This window comes from Megalobrama amblycephala, linkage group LG7 (assembly GCF_018812025.1).
Source record: "Megalobrama amblycephala isolate DHTTF-2021 linkage group LG7, ASM1881202v1, whole genome shotgun sequence".
In the NCBI taxonomy this organism is placed as follows: domain Eukaryota; kingdom Metazoa; phylum Chordata; class Actinopteri; order Cypriniformes; family Xenocyprididae; genus Megalobrama; species Megalobrama amblycephala.
In genome coordinates this window covers 38,171,425-38,187,513 of record NC_063050.1, presented here as the reverse complement: position 1 = coordinate 38,187,513, position 16,089 = coordinate 38,171,425, and the positions used below count along the sequence as shown (strand labels likewise).

General features: G+C 35.0%; 1 long non-coding RNA gene across 1 annotated transcript in view; it reads left to right on the top strand.

The window, feature by feature from the left end:
• Nucleotides 1-4,636, top strand: part of LOC125272490 — a 60,588-nt gene extending 55,952 nt beyond the window's left edge. Inside the window, exon 3 of the long non-coding RNA XR_007185856.1 lies at nt 3,916-4,636. This is a non-coding gene — a long non-coding RNA (uncharacterized LOC125272490). The remainder of the gene's footprint in view (nt 1-3,915) is intronic.
• Nucleotides 4,637-16,089: the final 11,453 nt, after the last annotated feature.

Below are 16,089 nucleotides of genomic sequence, written 5' to 3'. Positions count from 1 at the left end.
TTATCATGTTTAACACTATAATTTTGTTATCATTTGCTTTATCCAGCAAAGTAAACTATTAGATTGAAGGATGATTCTGACAAAACTGTATTTTATGCAAGCTTTTTTTCATGGTAAATGTATGTGTCTTTCCAAAAAAGGACACCAAATAACCAAATAATTTGAGGAATCCATATAATTCATATATTTATGCACATCAAAGCACACACACACACACACACACACACACACACACACACACACACACACACACACACACACACACACACACACACACACACACACACACACACACACACAATTACAGAAAAAAACTTTTAAGAATTCAGTGCAAAGGATGTGTACAGTGCAACAGCAAAGAGCTTGTTTATAGCTTTTTAGACTCATAGAAGAGATGCCAAAAACAACAACAACAACAACAACAACAACATTATAAAACCTAAACCAACCATCTTGACCTGACTGCATTATATGCCTACTACAATACACACTACACAGAACTATTCAGATTTACTAAACACTGCAATATACAGTTGTGGCCAGAATTATTAGACCCCTTCATAAATATGATCAAAGATGACTGTAAAAATAAATCTGCATTGTTTATCCTTTTGATCTTTCATTTATAAAATTAGCAAAAATCTAACCTTTCATTGAAGGAAAAGAATTGAAAGTGGGGGGGAAATAACATTATGAAATAAATGTTTTTCTCCAAAACACGTTGCCCACAATTATTAGCACCCTTTTATTCAAAACTTTTTGCAACCTCCTTTTGCCAAGATAACAGCTCTGAGTCTTCTTCTATAATGCCTGATGAGTTTGGAGAACACCTGACAAGAGATCAGAGACAATTCCTTCATGCAGAATCTCTCCAGATCCTTCAGATTCCAGCTCCATGTTGGTGGTGCTTCTCTTCAGTTCACTCCACTCATTCTCTTTAGGGTTCATGTCAGGGGACTGGGATGGCCATGTCAGAAGCTTCATTTTGTGCTCAGTGACACATTTTTGTGCTGGTTTTGATGTTTGTTTTGGATCATTGTCCCGACGGATGATCCAACCACAGCCCATTATAAGATTTCTAGCAGAAGTGGTCAGGTTTTGATTTTTTATCTGTTAGTATTTGATAGAATCCATGATACGGTATATCTGAACAAGTTGTCCAGGACCTCCAGCACAAAAATAGGCCCACAACATTAAAGATCCAGCAGTATATTTAACCGTGGACATGGGGCACTTTTTATCCATGTGTGCAGTCTGTGCACCAAATCCATCTGGTGGGTTTGCTGCCAGAAAGCTCTTTTTTTAGTTTTATCTGACCATAGAAGCCGGTCCCGTTTGAAGTTCCAGTCTTGTCTGACAACTGAATATGCTGGAGATTGTTTCTGGATGAGAGCAGAGGATTTTTCTTGAAACCCTCCAGAACATCTTGTGGGGATGTAGGTGCTTTTGACTATTTTTTTTAAGGCTTTCTGAGACTCAAGACTCAACTAATCTCTGCAATTCTCCAGCTGTGATCCTTGGAGAGTCTTTGGCTACTCAAACTTTCCTCCTCACTGTGCATTAGGATGATTTAGACACATGTCCTCTTCCATGCAGATGTGTAACATGTTTAGTTGATTGGAACTTCTCAATTATTGCCCTGATAGTTGAAATGGGGATTTTCAATGCTTCAGCTATTTTCTTACAGCCACTTTCTATTTTGTGAAGCTCGACAATCATTTGCTACACATCAGAACTATATTCTTTGGTTTATCACAATGTGATGAATGATTAAGGGAATTTGGCATTTGTGTTTCTTCATGTTTATACTCCTGTGCAACAGGAAGTCATGGCTGGACAATTTCATGTTCATGATCACCCTGGTGAGCTAAAAAAATTTAAATATGAATGGGAATATACTTCAGAGATATTTTACTCATAAAAAATTCTAGGGGTGCTAATAATTGTGACCAACGTGTTTTGGAGAAAAACATTTATTTCTTAATGTTATTTTCCCCCCACTTTCAATTCTTTTCCTTCAATGAAAGGTTAGATTTTTGCTAATTTTATGAATTAAAGATCAAAAGGATAAACAATGGAGATTTATTTTTAGAGTCATCTTTGATCATATTTTTGAAGGGGTCTAATAATTCTGGCCACAACTGTACACATGACAGATAAAAAAAATTATCCTGAATGAATGTAGAAACAACGTGAATGTACTGAAATGTATCTGTGCATAAGTACAGTGTGCGATCAGTGCACACTTGATTGTGCATCATTAAAACAGACTCACGTGTATTTATTGTATGACTCTTGTACGTCACTGCAATTGTCTTTACCTTGATTTGAATCACTATCCATCAAAACTTAAGTAGTGAGTAGGGTTGCAAAATTCTGGGAATTTTCAAAGCTGGAAACTTTTCATGGGAATTAATGGGAATAAACAGGGAATTTGCAAAATTGCAGGTTACCCTATAACAGGGTACTTAAATGTAGTTGGCAAAAACATCTTGCAGCATAATTTTGGTTTAAACAACCAGATTTAATGCAATTTCAGTTTATTTTTTTTACCCTGCAAATTCCTCAATAACATTCACACAGCACAGTACTTACTGCAGGGCTATTAAGGCCACACCTCCTGCATGCACTGCATTCCCCTAGTCCATAATATGCACATTTGATCCAAAATACAGAAAAAAACGGTAGTATTGTGAAATATAACTACAATTTAAAATAATGGTTTTCTATTTTAATATACATAAAAATATAATTTATATCTGTGATGCAAAGCTGAATTTTCAGCATCATTACTCCAGTCTTCAGTGTCACATGATCCTTCAGAAAATTGATACTCAATTATCAATGTTGGAAACAGTTGTGCTGCTTAATAACCTGTGATACTTTTTTTCTGGATTTTTGATGAATAAAAATTTAAAGAACAGCATTTATTTAAAATGGAACTCTTTTGTATCAAAATTTTGGGGTCAGTGATTTTTTTCTTTCTTTTTTTGAACAAAATGAATACTTTTATTCAGCAAGGATGTGTGAAATTGATAAAAAGTGATATTAAAGTGATATTGTTAGAAAATATTTCTATTTTGAATAAATTGTTCTTTTTAACTTTTTATTCATCAATGAATCCTGAAAAAAGTCTTACAGGTTCCAAAAAAATATTAAGCAGCACTGTTTCCAACATTGATAATAACTGAGTATCAAATCAGCATATTACAATGATTTCTGAAGGATCACGTGACACTGAAATAAATAACACATAACAATTGCTGCAATAAAAATATATTTATTTTACATATTTACTAAATTAGAATTAATTGAATGTGAAAAATAAATATGACCAAAGAAAATGTTTATATTTATGCTTTTATATGATACATTTTATATAAATATACATTTATAGAAATTTCCCAAAAATTTCCAATTAATTCCCATAAATTCTCATAAATTCCCACAAACTCCCGTAAATTCCTGTTGAAATATTTCCAAAATTCCCCAGGTTAAGTTCCCGTGGAAAGTTTCCGCCCCTTTGCAACCCTAGTAGTGAGACGTTAGTTTGTATCTAACCAAGAAACTCAGGAAATTCCATTCAGTCTTTATTTCACACAGCGCTATACGTAAGTTAAATTACGTTAATGACACCATTTCACGTGCATCAGTAATTTAGTTGCGTTATTTGCGTTAAATTATTTATAATTTATTTTTTTATATTATTATTTTTAATAGTTTATAGTGCCTCTGATGCTTTAAAGGCACCAAAGTGTTTCTTATTTGTACAAATTGCCATTATAGTTGTGCTGCTTTAGTATGGAGAATTCTATGAATCTTTTCATTTTGCCTCGTTTTCTCCTTTAACACCAACGTTCACTCACTGTCTTTCTCTGCGATTCTTATTCTTGCATTTTTTTCCCCCTCCTCCAGGTTCAATTGCTCCTGTTCTTCAGAGCTCCCTCTTTCTCCACCCCACTTCAATGGGTCAGCTCGCCTCTATGCCCTTGACTGGGATGTATTGGAACATATTGCCGTGCTAAACGTTAGCGACAGCTCTGGCTGATTTACTGTTCCGTGGGACCTCCTCTCCACCCTCTGATGCCCCCTGTGAGTAGCCCTGGTCTCGGGGAGGAGATGAGTTTGCGTGCTCTGTCTGGTTTACTGAGCTCCAGGACGACTGGGGCTAGCTAGGCATAGAACCAGGACTCCATTCTCTCACACACAGACAGGTCCATTGATTCTGCTGTCTGCGCTGTCTCTCTTCATAACGCAGATTACCCAGAAGCCTGACGCCTGCTCTTGCTGTCTTCCCGGACCCTTTTCTCACTCGTTCTCTCTCTCACCGACTTCCTTCTAGTTGGGCCACGTTCAGTTTTGCATTCTAGTCCTGACCCATCCTTTTTCATCTTTGCTTGTCTATTTGGTGTCTGGTTCTTTTTCAATGTCCCACAAACACTTGTCAGTTCCAACCCGCTGTCTCTATGTCTCTGTCTTTCTATCTGCCTCTTCCAGTCATCATCTATCATTCCAGATTCTCAATCCCAGTCCTGTGCCTTCCAGAATCTCATTCTGAAATCAGTAAGAGAGAGCTTTGATCTACTCATTCAACAGCTCATTTCTTTGTGGACGGTGTGTTATTTTAGTATTATTTATTATATTTTATTTATATTTATATTTAATAATAATATATATTATTAATAATATTTTGAATTTCCTTTTATTTTTATGTTTTCAGTTTTCATTTTCATTTTTTGTTACATTATTGGAAATGTTATGTGCCTTTGTAATTATTTTTACTATTAAGATTTATTTATTTTTTTATTTTTATAAGTTCAGTAGTTTTTATTTATTTCTAGTTAGTCATTTTAGTGCTTCAGCTTAAACTTATTTCATTTAGTTTTCATCCAATATTTTATTTTATTATTTTATTTTATTTTATTTTATTTTATTTTATTTTATTTTATTTTATTTTATTTTATTTTATTTTATTTTATTTTATTTTATTTTATTTTATTTTATTTTATTTTATTTTATTTTATTTTATTTTATTTTATTTTATTTTATTTTATTTCAATTTAAAACATATAAAAAAATTGAATCTCACAAAAGTTGTCAAGAAATGTTAGGGAATTATTTCACCCCAAAATCAAGAGTAAGAGGAAATAAAAATTTTATTTTGCACAAAAAGTTTTTTTTTTTTTACATTTTAATGTTATTTTCATGATACAAGTCTTTAACAAAACAAAAAGAAAATCGCATACTCATAACTGAAACAATAAAAAAGTATATTTGTAAAGAATTTTCATTTGTAATTAGGCCTACACATAATGGCAATATTTATTACTGATTTTAAATTAAAATGTAATTGAATATTTGCTCATTTTTAGGCTTCCAAATCTAATGGATCTTAAGTTCTATTAGCATAAAAAGATAATTTAGATATTGGAAGCCTAAGATAATCACAGAGTCAGGATATTTATTTAACTTAATTGCAATGAAAACAATGTCACAATGCAAATTAATAACGGTCTCAACAATTGACTTGACGCAAAATACAATGTCACAATTCATCCAAAAAAAGAAAAAAAAAAGAAGACATTTCTCCTTAGGTAGCAGCAGTAGCGCTGGCAATGGTGACACATATGAGTCACAGTGTTCCCAGAGATGTATGTTCAAGTTTGGCCGGCATCACATTCTGATCCCATTCTCCCATCTGTCTACCTTGCTGTCAAATAAAGGCAAAATCCCATAAAAAACAAAGTGACATTTCCCTTTGAGGGAAGAAATGTACAATAAACACTTCAAAACTTATGGAAGAAGCTTTTATATAGATGAGCATTGACTTATTACAGTAGTATGCAATTATAGTTACATAGTGTTGTTTGTGTAATGGTCTGCACAGTGTTTGTGTAAATATATTTCGTCTATAATACGTGCGAGTGTGTTTGTGATTAAATCCACTGTAATCATTACCCCATGTCATTGTTACACAGGGTAATCACATGCTGTATCATTTGCATAATTACAGGTGTTGTGTTAAAATATGTGCCAGCACGACAAGCAGATGTTCATTGTATCCCATAATGCTCCTCTGATGGCATTGCATAACGTAACGAGTCACATGGAGAGTAATTACAAGACGGAGAGAGTAACAATTATTTCACAGCGACAAAAGAGGCAGCTAAAAGCTAAGTACTTTTTGGTGGCTTTTGGCAGCTCACTTATTTGGTTCTGCTTCTGAGATTTGTACAAGATCGTTATGTTCACATTAGTATTAATGAGGTCTTAAAGGCATAGTTCACTCAAAACTGAAAATTATGTCATCAGTTACTCACCCTCATGCCATTTGAATCCCAATTGATTTCTTTTTCTTGGAGGACATGAAAGGAGATATTGTGAAGAATCCAAGTTGCCATCTTCTGCACTGAAAAAGTAGTAACTGTGGCAGTCAAATAAAAAATAAATCACTGAAAAGTAGCCCGTTTGCACTATAGTCTTCTGAAGCCATACGGTACCTTTCTGTGAGAAACAGACCTCAATTCAAGTCATTATTCTCAGAAAATCTCACTCTTAATTCTCATTGCGCTTCCACATCTTCAAACTTTGCGCACCATGGTCAGTTTTAAGTAGGGCTGTCAATCGATTAAAAATTGTAATCTAATTAATTACATACTCTGTGAATTATTAATCTAAATTAATCGAATACATAATTTTAGCTGTGAAGGTATTAAATATTTCAATTCGAATGAATCAATGCAGGGTTTTTCCTGGGTCAAAAATGGTCTTCGGTGGTGACAGACATGGTCATCCACACAAACAGTAAAAAGTGCCCTACCCATATGATCTGTGAGCCCGATACTGACAATAAAGTACCCGTCACTCTCACTGTAATTCTTTCTTGCCCTCTTTGCAAAAAAAAAAAAAAAAAAAAGTGATTTTATAGCTTTGTAAGAGAAGATGCTTTTTTGCTAAACCTGAAAAGTATTAAAAAGTAGCATTTTCACCTCACTCCAGTCTAAACTAACTGATTTTATAGGTAGGCCTAATTTACTACACATTGTCATTGAAAATATTGTGGATTATTAAGGCTAATTTTACTAACCACTCTTGCTAAATGGGGTAAGCACACTTATGTTCTCATTTCAGAGTTGTTCGAGTAAATGATTAATTATAGACCATGTGGACAGATCAGTTGTTGTCATGATTCATTAAAATGAATCTGTTCAAATGAGTCATTAGGTCGCGAATTGGACATTAGCGGACGTTGACGCGTTGCGTACGAATCGCGACTGTTATTAGGATATCGCAAAAGATTTGTCAACATAGAAAACACTTCACCACTGGATAGGATTTTCTTTTTGTTTACTGAAAGTGTGGTTTCATGTGCAGGGCGCCTGTCAGAGAAGATGAGGTCACGTTCTTTTGAGCATTATTCACACCCAGCGGTTATTCAGGAAAAACATTCTCCGAATGTGCCTCGTGAAACATGGATTCGGTCTTACGAACTTTTAGCATTGTGTCAGTTGATTTAGATTATTATGTGTGAGGTAGAGAGAGTGCAAAGACGGTGCTTGTTTTTGAAGACAGAGAGAGCTCGGCTCCAGGTTCAAAGGTCAATACGGAATGGATTAATCTGCGTTATTTTTTTTAACGCGTCATTTTTTCTCAGATTAATTAATCGAAATTAACACAGTCCTAAATTTGACAGCAAGCCGGTACTGAAGTTTTAAAAATGTGACGATTTGCAAACATCTCTGATTGGCCGTTGTGTTCATGCACTCATCAGATATGTCAGTGATTGGCTACAATGATCAACGCATCAAAAACATGTTGTAAATAGACATCAATGACTCTCTTCACCGAGCGCTTACTCAGATACACACGGAAGCATTTGAAAGCAGGCGTCTATCAGCGGACCGGTTCGTTGATAGACGCCTGCTTTCAAACAATCCCACTTTCAAAATGCGTTCAAATTCAAACACCTCTTTGTGCTTTCAAACACTCCTGTGTGTTGATCATTGTAGCCAATCACAGAAATCACATCCGATTAGCGTGTCAACACAATGGCCAATCAGAGGTGTTTACGAATCCACTCAACAGTGCTCAAAGCATCACTTTTTAAAAATTTCAGTTTTGACAACACTAACATGAACAATGACATTTTGCACAGAGTTTCTTCATGCACATTTCAGGACTGAAATGTCTTAGAAAGCAAGCTCGAAAGCAGCAAATAAAGATTGATTAAGGAATTGGGATAGAAATAAAGACAGAAAGGAAATGAGAATGGCCTCTAAGAGTGTGAAGCTTCATGTAGTCTTTTGTGACATACTTTAGAAAAGTAAGAAGCTATGGAATTGGGAGTAAAAGGGTGCATTAAGAAACCATGGAAACACAGCATGCAAGGTTTAGAAAGAGAAATTACTCTCATTCCCATCTCTCCATTTCATTCTTCATGAAAGAAATGGCACAGAAGGTACTGGGAATGAGAAAAAGAGAATGAAAGCAGTAATGGGGAGGAGGAGGACAGAAAGAGAAGAGAGTGAAAAAGACTGGTCGAGTCAGTATAACAGTCACAGCTCTTGCTGAAACCATTAATGTTTTTCAGCAGGTTGTTAAAGCCTTTATTGTGCTGCACTTGAGATCATTGAAGAAGGCCACCAGCAGTGTTAACCCTGCACTCCACATCTGAACCAAACATGTCTTCGCTTTAGTTGATCTGCTCTCCCTTCCAATTAAACCTCAAATCCAGTGACAATCTCCGGACAGTATGTACTGTATGGTTTTCAGTGAATATACTTAAACTTCGTTTTGTTCCCTGATAACACATTGAGGTCATTTTTGACCCGGAAAAGATTGTATTAAAACTGGATAAAAAATGCAAAATAAACACTTTGAGATGACACCAAATTAAACAGTGAGGTCATGTGACAGAAGCAGCACTTGATAGTGTTTCACATACTGCTAGACAGTATTATCGACATTATATATTGTGCAGTACTAAACACAGCCAGTGTTCACCCTCAAATGATGTGCTGACATTGTGTGCAGTCATCATGATATTGAAATATATAAACTTTTATGGTGACTTGCATCGTTACAGCGAATTATATTCGTAGTCAGACATTTTGTTTTTTGGTCCTCAGGGGAACACGCTTGACAATGTGACAAGGACGAAGAATCTCATGACTTTTATGCGGCGATGAGCAGGACCTTCATGCCTATATGACAAAACAATTATAGGCAAGGCAGCAGTTGTTCAAGTGAGGAGAATGTTGAATAGTACATATAGTTCCTGAAAAGATCTCAGAAAATGAAGAAAAGATATGACATTGAGAGTAACACATTGAGAGACAGTGGCATCATGTGACACTGAAGACAGGAGTAATGGCAATGCTGAAAATGTGTCACAGGAATACATTACTTTAAAAAAAATATAGGCTATTATTAATATAATTGTAATATTTCAAAATATTTTTGATAAAATAAATGCAGCCTTGGTGAACATAAGAGACCTTTCAAAAACATTTAAAAAAATCTTACTGATCCCAAACATTTGAATGGTAGAGTACTTCTGTGGACTTTATTACTACATACTGTTGTTTAGAAATGGTTATTAATAGCAATTTTTTTTTTTTTTAAGATCATTAGCCATCAGATCCTTGGTAAATATCGCAAGTATACTGAGAGTGGCAAGTACAGAAAAGCACCTTCAGATTATTTGCCAAAAAATGCCTCACTCAGACATCATTTCGCCTTTTGATCATGTGAAAATCAGTGACTTAAAAGTGGTGATGTCTGAGTGGGTGAGTTGTTTACTTTGTAATTATTCTGTCCATCTTCACCAGTTTGACACATTCAGTTCAATTTGCATGTTATGCTGTTGACAGCATGATCAACCAATCACAGTGACAAGGATGAAAACTCCTTCTGAAACGTAATCTTCTGATAAAATAGTGTTTTAGAGACATTTATTTGATCAAATTATTATTATTATCATTATTTTTTTTTGTACTGGCTCTCAGAGAAAACCCTGATGGGAGTATGAGTGAGTCTAATGACATAGCACAGTGTATACTGGTTAAATGCCAGTGTATCCCCACCATCAGTCAACTGATGAGGCCGTCAATGGTGAAATTTTAAAATAAATGGAGAGTTTATGATTCAGCTCTTGTACAGGCTGTTAATGGTTGGTTAAAGCTGTTATTTTTGTGCATTTAAGGAGTCAGTGAAATGGTGTGATGAATACAATTTTCTTTCCATTGTTGACACATTTCTTATTATAAAACGGGTTGGGAATATTAAAGAGATTTTTTTTTTTTTTTTTTAATATCCAATAGCCTTTATTTTATGCCACAGCCTGGCAAAATCAGGGATCAAGATGTGGCTACCACATGGTCCAACATGGTTTCAACCAATCGTTGAAAGTCATTGGGGTCACACTTTAGATTAGGGTCCAATTCTCACTATTAACTAACTATTAACAGCAACTTTTGCCTCAATAAACTCCTAATTACTGCTTATTATGATTGATTATGATGATTAATCATATCATATTATTATTATGATATGATTGATTGATTATTATGATTAAGGGATGTAGAATATGGTCATGCAGAATAAGGTTCTTTATAAGTACTAATAAACAGCCAATATCCTAGTAATATGCATGCTAATAAGCAAATAATTAATAGTGAGAATTGGACCCTAAACTAAAGTTTTACCGTCACTGCAGCTGCCGTTAGAAGCTCCGTTTGCTATAGAAGCAGTCTGTGTTTGCTTATGACTGCACAGTATGCGCCATGGCTGGTCTAGCATGAGAAATAAGCTTTTTAACGCTTTTTGAGCTTAAAGGTGCAATATGTAAGATTTTTGCAGTAAAATATCCAAAAACCACTAGGCCAGTGTTATATATTTTGTTCACTTGAGTACTTACAATATCCCAAATGTTTCCAACTATTTGTAAATTGTGAGAAAATTGCAATTTTAACCAAGTCTCCGGGACGTGTGAGGAGTCGCCTGTCAATTGCGTCATACCCGCGTTACCCTCGGTTTCCGGTTTTATTTTGTAAAAACCATGGAAACACCGAAGATGTTTTAATATTTACATGTCTTAATAGGCAAGGGAACAACTGTTTGGTTACATTTAAAGACAGAAAACTAATTGTTGTTATATAGCTCAACACGTTTAGTCTTATTGTTTAAATCTAATTTTCTTGATTTTTTTGCAAGTACCATGCTTTACCATGCCTCAGAGAAAAACACTATTTTGTCAAGTAGCTAACATAGCATAACCAGATGCAGCTTTATTTTTAGTAACAGTAATGCAGAATTTTCTCCATCATACAATATGTTTTAAAATTAATTGCATGCCATTTATCAACACAAGCCATCCAACATTTAATATGATATTCTAAGATCGATCAAGCTTACTGCAGTGTGTCTCAAACAAGTGTCTCACAGCAGCCGCCGAGCGAACACACAGAGTAACGTTATAATATAATTTTCAACACACTCAAATGTATCTAATATGATAAACAGAGCTGTGTTACCTCATACTCATGACCAGAGAAGCGGAAGTGGCGCTGGCGAGTGTGTCATAATAAAGTCCCGCTGCTCATGAGGCTTGTGTTGCGCAATCGCTTCAGCGGCCTCGTTCAGCTCCCACAACACTCGGTCCTGCTCTGCTTCATACTACAATAACGTTAATAATCGCATCCATGAACATGATTTCTTCCCGAGTCCTATCCCTATTCTTTTGCACCGGCTGTGAAGTAAAGACCACATGTCCCAAGATTCCGCGCTCAAACTTTCCGTCATCAAGCTACACCTTTGTTTTGAATAGGCCTCTAGCGACCTCTAGCGGACAGAAATCTTACATATTGAACCTTTAAGAAACAACATTCATATCAGATTTTGTTGCTGATTTGAAATGCTATTTTTGGCAAGAACTCACAGGATTCTCCCATTCAGGTCATTCAATTGTGGGATTGGTCTTGGATTCCGGAGGATTTGCAAATACGGCCATGTCTTTCCTAAAAAGGGACTTTGTATTGATTGATATTCAGTATTCATGATTTTCCCTTAGTTTTATCATTTAGATTAAGTGAGTGATAGATAATAGCAAAGGTAATGTTTACTTTTAAAAACACTAATAAACAAATAATTTGAATAAATTAGATTTTTAGCAAATCACTTTTTGTTTCATACAATTATACACTTAATACAAAACACGTGTGTGGGCTATTTTATTTTATTTTTTTCTTTGAAAGAAAGAAATAAATTTACCTACAACTTTTATTCAGCAAGAATGCATTAAACTGTATGTTAGCATTAGCAATAACAGTATGTTATTGCTATTGGATTGCAATATCTGCCATTTATTGCTTATCAGCCATAACATGAAAATAATTATCAGATTTTCTGTATTGCCCTGAATTTCAACATTTGTGCACCCCTGTAGTTTGATTATTGGTTGCATTTCCTGTAACATAGAGTTAAATGATAAACACAATGCCTCTGATAGGAAATCTCAGCATTTATCAGTTCAGCTTTATCAGAGCTTCGAAGCACAGGACACACACACACACACAAACACTTGTCTATGTAAGTGTGTCGAACAGCCATTAGTCCTCATTGATAGAGTGAACCTTTACTCTTTCCAGTGTTGTGCTATGATTGCCCTTATATGGGTGTTGACCTTGGCTGTCTCTTTCCTTTAATGGATGGATTTGTTCTTTCAGGTCATGAGGGAGTGATAATGCTCTCTCTCTCTCCCGATCTTATACTTCCTGCAGAAAACACTCAAATTTCTGCTTTTATAATGTGACATGCTGTATAGGTCAGATCCCCAGGATCTGTTCTTTTTGAAAAATTCATGTTGGTTTGTTCAAAGACAAGGAGCGAACAGCAAAAACTCATTTATATGTTATTATGTTTTTGATTTTTTTGTTTATCTGTTTTTTAGTTTTGACAGGTGTTCTGCATCTTTGAGTATATTTATTTATTTATTTATTTTCTTGTGGTTATCGTTTGCATTTGGGTCTATAGGGGTGGTGAAGACTTAAGTAGGAGGGCAAGCTGCTATCACTATTGGATGTTTGCAATCTTCATGATGATAAAAATCGTTGGTACCTTTTACAATAAGGTCTCATTTGTTCAACATTAGTTAATGCATTAACTAACATGAACTAACAATGAGCAATATATTCTTACAGCATTTATTAACCTTTGTTAAAGTCACCATGAAATCAAAATTGACAGTTCTTATTACTTTACAGAATGTTGCTAGCAGGGTTGGATGCAGCAATGACAGTTGAGGTTGGATCTAATTGCAGCAGTCACTTCATTAAACAATTAAAAAATAAATAAATAAAGGGGTAAAAGTAACCAACATAACATTACCAACTTAAAATAGATGAGAACGGACAAAGAATGACTAAAACTAAGGGCTATAAATACACAGTCTCTGCGTCTCATTTTGGAGGCTTTGTCCTCACATTTGAAGGCTGCATACATCATCAGGATGTTTTATTTAAAGGTGCCCTAGAATTAAAAATTGAATTTATCTTGGCATAGTTAAATAACAAGAGTTCAGTACATGGAAATGACATACAGTGAGTCTCAAACACCGTTGTTTCCTCCTTCTTATATAAATCTAATTTGTTTAAAAGACCTCCGATGAACAGGCGAATCTCAACATAACACCAACTGTTACGTAACAGTCGGGATCATTAATATGTACGCCCCCAATATTTGCATATGCCAGCTTATGTTCAAGCATTAGACAGGGGTAGCCAGTATTAACCTCTGGATCTGTGCACAGCTGAATCATCAGACTAGGTAAGCAAGCAAGGACAATAGCGAAAAATGGCAGATGGAGCAATAATAACTGACATGATCCATGATTACATGATATTTTTAGTGATATTTGTAAATTGTCTTTCTAAATGTTTCGTTAGCATGTTGCTAATGTACTGTTAAATGTGGTTAAAATTACCATAGTTTCTTACTGTATTCACGGAGACAAGACTGTCGTTATTTTCATTTTTTAAACACTTGCAGTCTGTATAATTCATAAACAGATCTTCATTCTTTATAAATCTCTCCATCAGTGTGTAATGTTAGCTTTAGCCACTATCCAACTCATTCAGAATCAAATGTAAACATCCAAATAAATACCATACTTACGCGATTAGACATGTTGCATGACGAACACTTTGTAAAGATCCATTTTGAGGGTTATATTAGCCGTGTGAACTTTGTTTATGCTATTTAAGGCAAGCGCGAGCTCCGGGGGCGGGGAGCGTGAGAATTTAAAGGGGCCGCAGCCTAAATCGTCTCATATTTAATGATACCCCAAAATAGGCAGTTAAAAAAATGAATAAAAAAAAAAAATCCATGGGGTATTTTGAGCTGAAACTTCACAGACACATTCAGGGGACACCTTAGACTTATATTAAATCTTTTAAAAAGACGTTCTATGGCACTTTTAAGGAAAGTAACCATAATAAAAGTGACTGTTATTTTTCGTGAGGTGTAAAATACTGTTATTTCTTTCTTGCTTTGCAATATAATGGTTATTTTTCTTAAATGAGACCGCATCAATGACGTATGCAGCCTTCAAATGTGACCTCTGGAGGACACAGTCTTCGAAATGAGATGCAGCAAGTGTAACAAAAGAACTAAACAAGGAGCAGGTGGATCAATCAATTAAACAATGAGTTGCCATGACAACAAATGAGAACATACATGGAAACAAAAAGGAAACACAGGAAACACAATCTACAAACTATAAAAGTGCATGAAAATGAAACAGAAATCAAACTGAATGTAACAGTTGCAATGTTTATTATAAATTATTTTATACTCATAATCTTTAATCAGAAATGTTAACCTCCCCTCCAAATGACATCTGTTCTCTTCATGACGTATGTCTCAGTGGAGGGAGGGACTAATATCCTCCACAACTGACTGAAAACGATCCAACCAATTCACGAGGACAAAATCAAGTCCCGTCCTACTTTTTTTTCAGAAGCCGGTTCACTCGGATATACATCACAATAGGGAAGAAATGACTATTGCAACTTCTGATTCATGCCGACTTTAATGTTAGTTAACAAAAATTTTATTGTTAATTCAGTGTAGATACATGTTTGATCTTAATAATGTATTAGTAAATGGTGAGATTAACATGAACTAAGATTAATAAATGCTAGAAGTATTGTTCATTGTTAGTTCAAATTAGTTAATTAATGTTAACAAATGGAACCTTATTGGAAAGTGCTACCAAATCTTTTTATGGTGACTCATGTTGCTTCTAAAACACATTATTTTGATGTTTAGACTTTTTTTTTTTTTTTTTTTTTTCTGACCCCACATTGCATTTGTGAATTTTTTCTTCATTTATTGGGCAGTATTTCTTTCAAAAAAAGCATTACATCCCTAGTGAAAAATAAATATACCAAATGTACTTGAAATACATTTATTTTATGCTAAATATACTACAATTACATTAATATATTGATATACTTAAAGTCCCTGTAAAGTCAATTCTGAGAATTCTTTCTAAACACTTTATAAATGTTACAAATGTATTGCTGAAACACATTACAAAGTCTGTGAATTGTGTAATGCTTAATTGTGAAGTTAGAGCGTTAAACAGTTTTTCACCAAGTCTCTGCTCAGGATTTTTTGGGCGGAGCTAAAACGGGGGTCTGATGACGCACACCGTCCCCCGAGCATAGCCCCTCCCCTAACACTATATAACTGTCGATGACGCACCGAGCGTGGCACCTCCTCTAACTCTACAGCGGTTCCACTCGCTCAATCTCGAGTGTCATTACAGTCATACAGCCCTTTGCACATTTAGCTAGTAATGCCTTCGTCACGCAAATGCATATTACATGGTTGTTTTAATATACAATATGCTCGGTCTCCTTATTTAAATTTCCTAAAACGATGACATGAAGGATTCTAAAGTGATAGTTCTACACCGGATAATTTTACAAACTTTCATCAGACAGCTGGGATTCACAGATAATCCGCTGTTTTTGGTGAATGTGACTGAACAGACCTCGGCCCCCATCCCGCCTCGGCCTTCCTACC